Consider the following 7,716-nt stretch of genomic DNA (forward strand, 5'->3'; position numbering starts at 1 on the left):
CCACCCACAAGGGGCCTCTCCCCCTTGATCACTAATTGAGGAAATGCCCCACAGCTGGATCTCTTGGGGGCATTTCCCCAACTAAAGCTCCTTTCTCTGTGATAACTCCAGCTGTGTCAAGCTGACACAAAGCTAGCCAGTACAGCTGGAATATAAGGTAGTTCAGTGACAGTGAAGAGCGGGTTCTATGTACCCATTTCCAGCTTCATCTTTTGGAGAAGCTACCCTTGCCAAAGCAATTTCTGGAACTTCAGAAGACTTAGGCTTGCTCCTAATTTCTTGGTAGGACACCTTTTAGTGGAAAGCAGGAGAGGTTTGGTTCAAGCATCAACTCACAGAACTGGTTCTGTGCGGAGCTGTGAGCACAGTCCGGAGGCCACCCTTGGTGAAGACACATGGCAAACTAGAAGGCACTAGAGGTTCTCCAGGGCCCCAGGAAGCAAGATGAGTAAGAGGGTAAGAGTTGTTTTGAGACTGGCAAAGCCCTGTTGGGATTATTAGTCCATTATCAGCATCCACTGCAAGTTCAGGGAGATGGGCTCTATGTGGTCCAGCAGGCCCAGTGATGTGTACCAAAAAGCAGATGCCTGAGTGGATGGATGAAGCCCCTGTTGTGTGCCTGGTATGGGTACTCTGAACCTAGGACAGGTGGGGTTCCCACTTTGGTGCTGCTCATTATTCCAAACCAGTTTTTAGTTGAAGGAAAGGAGATGCCATTGTAGTGGGAGTTGGGCCGTCAGCAGCATCCTGCATCGAAGGCAAGCCTGCCAGCTAGAACTGTATGACCTTCTAAGCAGGACTAAGTATCTGCTGTCTGTGCTGATTTCCTCCGAAGTCTGCCTGGCATGGCATTTGCAGATTTCTCTGAGCAGAACTGACAGAAGAGACAGCATGAGGCCACCCAGATGAGGAGCCCAGGAGAAGGGACACCCCTCTCCTGAGCTCATGCAGTGATCAGATTCAGCCTGGCCCCCAGCTGTTCTTCTCTGCAGGGGACATTCCCAGTTGTCCTTGTGCAGCTTAGTGGCATGAATGACTCTCTGGGAACCTGACCCTATTATTATGGATAGATTTGGGTGTGACAACTCAGGGCCTGTGGAGAGAGTGGGGGGGGGGTGGGGTTGGAAAGTGGGGAGGGTGATATAGAAATTAGTTCCTTCCTACCCTGCTGGTCAACTCTGAGTCTATGTGTACCTGACCAGGATGTCTTGAAGGACCTTGATCACCTTGATTTCTGTAACTTTAACTATTAAGGTCCTCAAGGTCACATGGCTCCACACAACTTTTTATTCTGGCTGAATAAGAATTCTGGCTGGTGCTCACTTCAGCAGCACATATACTAAAAAAATAAAATATAAAATAAAATAAAAATTGGAATGATAAGAGAAGATTAGCATGTCTCCTGCGCAAGGATGACACTCAAATTCGTGAAGTGTTTTATATATATATATATATATATATATATATATATATATATATATATGAATTCTGGCTGACTTCAGAGAAGTTACAGGAGCTTGGCATGATAAGATACTAGGGAAACTACAACAGGAGGAGAGCAACTTCTAGGCCAGCATTGACTGTAGTGAATTCAAAGCCAGCCTGGGAGCTATAGTGAGACTCTGAGCTAGGGTGTAGCTCAGCAGCAGAGCATTTGCTTTGCATACACAAGGCCCAGGGACCCATTTCTGATCCTGAAGAAGAAGAAAAAAAAAAAAAAAGAGGCAAGGCTAGGGGTGTGGCTCAGCTGTAGAGTGCATTGTGCATACAGGAGATTTAATGCCTAATGCCTACCACTTCCTACAGAAAAGCCTGATTCATGTCCACCTGAGTTCAAGATACTCTTCTACCCTCCTGTGGAACATGAGAAAGAGTAAATATGACTATCTTTGTTTTACCAACGGAGAAACTGAGGCTCAAAGAGGAGCAGTGACTTACACAAGATTACATGGACCTGTAGCAATCACCCTGTGAATTCCAATTCCCATCACACCAAGACCTGACAGCCACTCAATATCTCCGCCTTGTCCTGAAGCTAGTAACACAACTGTCAGAAACATTAGGGACAAGAGAAAAGATCATGTGCAGGCAGGAGCAGAGACGGGCCCTCTAAAGTCCATGAAGACCCACTTCCCCTAACTCCTCATGCAGAGGACGCATCTCGGGTAGAATTCACTCCTCATGCAGAAGACGCATCTCGGGTAGAATTCAGGGCTGTGTGTTTCAGGCAAGACACCCACCACTCTTTTTTAACCTATTATTTTGGCACAGGGTCTCACCGCATTACCCAGGCTGATCTTAAACTCTATAGCCCCGCCAAGCCTTAAAATTATAATCCTCCTGCTTCAGCCTCTAAAGTAGCTGAGATTACATGCCTGGACCATTAGGTCTGGCACAATTTTTTAAAGTGACAGATCAAATTGTTTCTGATGTCTTCTAGAGTTGCATGTCAAGAGCTGATGCTAATACATTGTGAGAGGCAGCCACAGTGGAACAAATGCGAAATCAATGGCATCTGTCTTCAGAAAACTATTGGATTCCAAACATCACTGAGTCCTGATGCAAGCAGATTTGGGAGTGACAACCCTCACAGAGGTAGAGAGAGAGAGGAACAGCAAAAATCCGTTTCTGGTCTGAAGAAATCCATTTTTGATTGTCAAAACCCAAATCAGTGATTGAGTCACTTCTAAATGACTATTCCCCCTTTGCAACCCTCAGTCAAACATAAGTTTATAATTCTGTCATATATACTTGGCAGAAGATAGTCTGAGGTGGGAGAGTATTAGGAACTTCCTCCATAAAGGATGTGGAGCTCAGGAGGAAGCTGACCCTGGTTTACATGAATGTCCATTAAGACTACCCAGCTGTCCCAATGTAAGGCTGGATAATAAGACAGCCCCCAAAGTCTCTTACGGACCGGGGCGGGGGCCTTAACAGATGGACTCAGCCTGTTTCCTCATTAGTAGCCAGATTGGGATCCAAGTAAAGAGGACTGTATTCATTTCTTTTCAGAAGCCATGACCAAAATAGCTGGTATAGACTGCTGAAGGGAAGAAGGGTTGGTTTTGGCAGCTGTCATGGGCTATCTGTCTGTTTCTATCTCTCATCTCTCTGCCTGTGTCTCTATCGGTGCCTGTCTCTGTCTTTCTGTCTCTGCCTTCCCCTCCCTCCTCTGGTTGTTGTAGGTTCTTTGTTTTTTGTTTGTTTGTTTGTTTGTTTGTTTTTTGAGACAGAATCTTGTTCTGTAGGCCAGGTTAACCTAGAACTAGCAATCGTGCCACAGCCTTCCAAGTACTGGGATTACAGGTGTGTGCCACTGCACCGGGTCTGCAGCTTTTCAAGGTAATAGGAAATGACATAGGGAAAGAGCAACATAGAATGTGGACCTGCGCCATTGCTGTTGGGAAAAATTGAGTACCAGCCCATGGAACTGAGACACTGTAAAACAGGCCTGGGAACTGCCTACCCAAGAAAGAAGTAAACCAGGTATTTAGTCTCAGTTTAACTAGACCAGCTCTGGGCTGCTCTTGGGCAGAAGTATGCCCACACATCTCCAGGTCAATGCTCCCTAACTAGAGAACCCACAGAAAAGCATGGTGCAGACTCTGGGGCTAAGAGGTAGCCCTGGGTGAAGGAACCTGTCTTCAATAATGAGTTTCAGGCTTCAGGATCCAACTAAGACTTATGGATGGGGACATAAGCTCTCAGTTGAAAGGAGGAAGTTCTAGTCCCCACAGAGAAGCCTAAGATCCAACTCCAAAATGACCAAAAGTCACCAGGAACCTCCTGCCAGGCTCTTGCCAATGAGCAGTAAGTATGAGAAGCTTATACTCTAAGTTGGCTGTTCTAAGTAACTAGCCCAGAATAGAATTTTCCTTCCACCATGTTTTCACAGGCACTGGTGTGGGGCATACTAAGCACGACCCACCATGTTAAAACAAGTCAGATAATTGTCTTTCCTGCATTGTAAATTACTTTCCTTTAGAAAACACATTAAGGCAAAATGTGTGTGTGTGTGTATGTGTGGTTTAAAACGAAAAGCCATTTTCCTCACTAGTATTATTTTTGATGAGCTAAATGGTGTTAGTTCTTAAATTGCAATGAAGGGAGAAAGTATGCACAAGCTATGGTCAATTTTAATTTTCAACAACTGCAGGGTGAATAATACTGCCGATGTCGTGAAGAGTTTCTATGGTGGTTTATACTCATTTGCCTAAATGCTCAGCTCCAGACTGCAGTATTGAAGAATTAAAAGGTGACTTGAGCCTGTTAGTATGTTCCATAGGCTTCTCAGAAAAAGGACCCTGGCTACAGTTATTGTCAGTCATAGGGTATCCTGTGGCCCTCATAGGAAACAGCCACTGAAGAAGGTTCATTTGGTAAGCTTGATTGCAGCCTGCCAAAACCAAACGAGAGCCATGTCATTCCTGCAAATGATTCTATGGCCAGCCAGAATGAGCACCTCTCACTGCAGGGCATCCAAAGGGACAGTGTAGCCAGCAGGATGTGAGTACCTTAAACTCAAAACCCATTATTCCACAATGCCTGCTGATAGCTTGAAAAGAACAGACAGTCTTCAAATCAAGAAAGTTTCTCTTCCCTTCACTCAGAGCCAGGATGAAATTAATCAAGCCACAAGATGTATCCAGGCTCAGCACATTTCTACCCCAAGGTCAGAGCCTATTCTGGAGTCCATCCCAAGCTCAAAAGAGCCAGGCCAAGTGTACACTGTTTCTCAGGACAAACCTCCTCCTACATTATAGAGACCAGAGACCATGGAGAGGTCCAAACATCAGCATGGTTCAGCCACCTGTGGTCTATCCCCAGCTCTGGCTCCAAGCACAGCTCACTTATACCCTGCTATGGTTTCAATGTTAACTATTCCCAAAGGCTCCTGAATTGAGTGCTTGGTCCCCAACTGGCAGTGCTCTGCCCTAATTAGTTTTCTGCTGCTGTGATAAACACTGACCAGGACCTACTTGGAGAAGGATAAGGGTTTATTTCATCTTACAATTCCCAGGTCACACCTAATAACTGAGGAATGTCAATGCAGTGATTCTTGACAGGATTGTGGAGACAGGAACTGACACAGAGCTCATAGGCTTGCTCAGCTTACTTTTTCATATAACCCAGGACCACTTGTCCAGGGGTGGTATCATCCACAGTGAGCCCTCCCATATCAATCATTAATCAATACTGTATTCCACAGGCTTGCCTATTGCCAATATGATGGAGGCAACCCCTCAATTCATATGCCCTCTTCCCAGATGACTCTAACTTATATCAAGCTGACAAAACAAAACCAGCCAACCAAATAAACAAAAAGCACTCACAGGATTGTTTGTGTAGGTAGAAGTTCTAGGGAAGGGAACCCCCAGGAGGAAGTAAATCACTGTGCATGTCCTTGGGGGGCTTTTCCCTGCCTCCTTTTCCTTTCCTTCATTCTCTGGACTCCCTCCCACCCTTTCTCTCTCACCATCTAAAATTCCCATTTCTGTCCCAGCTCTCTACCACAACCTCCCATCTCCAAGATGTCTTGCCCAACAGCTAGCATGGACTGAAACTAACATCGTTATCCTTTCTGTAGTATCTAGTCATATAGTCTTGAAAGCTATCTACTGCTCTGAGCAACTTTGCATCCTGAATATCTGCGACTGCTCAGCCCTTCCAACACTTCTCCCACGTCTTATCCTCTGGGCCACATGCTGGCCAACTTTTACCTGTGAAAGTCCTTCACATACTTGCCTCCCCCTGTAGCTCCTCTTCCAACCTTGGTTCCTGAAGAGTAGGGAGCTATGGTAGAACCTGTTGTAGCTACATTCAGTACATCGGAGGGGAGGCTCATGAGTGGCAGCAGCCCTGCATGACCATGTGCTCCATACCTCCCAACTCTCTGTTCACATCTGCAGTCCCAAGACCTATTGCTCACCATTCTCTGAATGCTGTACTTGTCTGAGCCCTAGGACCTTCTCACAACCCACCTCTCTGCCTGGGATGCTTTTCTCTGTTTTCTATACAGCTGTACCTCCACTTTGTCATCCAGATGTAAGGTTCTCAGGGTAGCATTCTCTGGTATTGTTGCTAAAGTACCCTAGATTCCACAGCATACACAAAAATTCTGTATAGACTTTAGCACTGGTTTCCTTTCAATCTGCTTATTCATGAACTATTTCCCCTTCAGCAATGTAAGGCCAAGACTAAACTCATGATAGGGACCCAATAAAGTTTTGCTATCTTAATAAAGAAAATATTTTTTCAGGCAGAGGAAACGGCAGCAGAAATAAAGATGTCCTGTGAAAGCGTGGAGGCTGCTGGCTTTGAGGACAGGCCTTAATGTTCCAGATTTTGATGGCTAGCTGTGCAGCCATGGGCAAGTTACTTGACCTCTCTGAGGCTCAGATACAAAGCTAACACAATCAGAGCTCATGCTGCCAGCTGGTCTTGATATCAATGCGATTTGCAGGAATGATGTCAGGTTAAGGACAAACCTTAACCTTCCTTGAGGGAAACAGGGCTTACTAATGAGGAGATACAGTGTCTCACTACTTAGGTCAGTGATGCCTCTGTCTTAGCCTCTGGAGTTCTGGGACTACAGGCCTATGCAAACTTGCCCCCATTGTAGCTGCTTGTATATGTCCTTTGGTCTCTCAGAGCCTGGAAACCAGTGAGAAAAACAGGCAGGCCTGGAACTCTGGACTCACTGACAGACAGCCTGCACTCTCTCACCCTCTGGTAGGCTGTGAGAGAAACTCAGAAGCCCTGGAGGATAGGCATCTTGCAAGCCCAAGCTTCAAAGCCTACCAACCCCTGCAGTTCCTGGGTCCGAGCCAAGGCGCTTCCGTCAGCCTCTGGGCGTTTAGGACATAGCCGGGATTGTCTGAGCCACAGAGTCACAGCTGAGCAGACAAGGCCTAGCTGTTCCTGGAGACAAGTGCTCAGCTTTCCTCCCACATGAAAAGGAAACCTGTGTGGCCTAGAAGAGTGGGAGGAAGTGGGCAAGGCCGGAGAAGCTGCAAGCAGGGCTGTAAGCATCCCTCCCTGTCATCCACCTCAGAAGACAACGCCCTGGGTAGCCAGGGGGGGCTGAGGGCCAGCAGGCAGATCTGGTCACTGAGCAAAGCACTCAGCCTCAGTTAGACAACAACACACCAAGGATTCAGCCCATTGGAAGTCTGAAACCAGGTCTCTGCCTTTGACCCCTATGTGACCTTGGTGGTGTGGCATGAGGCTTTTCCAGTGCAAAAATGACAGGTGGGGAATTTTTCTCTTATACTCACAGAGGGTCTGCTTCAAGAACAGAGATGGGCCACTTCCTAGGAAGATTAGACCACTACTAAAACATGAAAGCAGGAAATAATAGACCTAGCCACTAGCCCATGTAGACATCACTCTGCCTGACTGTCTGACCCAGGGAGACCCCCACTTTTACTCTATGAAGGTTAAGTGGATTACGATGGGAAGGGAAGGGAGGCCTTGGGACCACTCCTCTGATGGCTACAGGGACCACAAATTAACTAAAAGGGCCTCTTCATTCTTGTTTCCTCTTCCTCACAGTTGCATACCTGTCTTTATAAAGAAGGCATCTGATTATTCACCCGTTTGTGTAGAACTCTTTAGCATGGTGTGTGTGTGTGTGTGCGCGTGTGTGTGTGTGTGTGTGCGTGTGTGTGTGTGCGTGTGTGTGTGCGTGTGTGTGTGTGTGCGCGTGTGTGTGTG

General features: G+C 46.6%; 1 long non-coding RNA gene and 1 pseudogene across 1 annotated transcript in view; both read left to right on the forward strand.

Moving 5' to 3' along the window:
* LOC110314417 overlaps positions 1 to 7,586 on the forward strand; it is a 10,813-nt gene extending 3,227 nt beyond the window's left edge. Inside the window, exons 2-3 of the long non-coding RNA XR_002380168.1 lie at positions 287 to 456; positions 6,260 to 7,586. This is a non-coding gene — a long non-coding RNA (uncharacterized LOC110314417). The remainder of the gene's footprint in view (positions 1 to 286; positions 457 to 6,259) is intronic.
* On the forward strand, positions 1,354 to 1,447 carry LOC115063073 (annotated as a pseudogene).
* Positions 7,587 to 7,716: the final 130 nt, after the last annotated feature.

This window comes from Mus pahari, chromosome 1 (genome assembly GCF_900095145.1).
Source record: "Mus pahari chromosome 1, PAHARI_EIJ_v1.1, whole genome shotgun sequence".
NCBI lineage: Eukaryota > Metazoa > Chordata > Mammalia > Rodentia > Muridae > Mus > Mus pahari.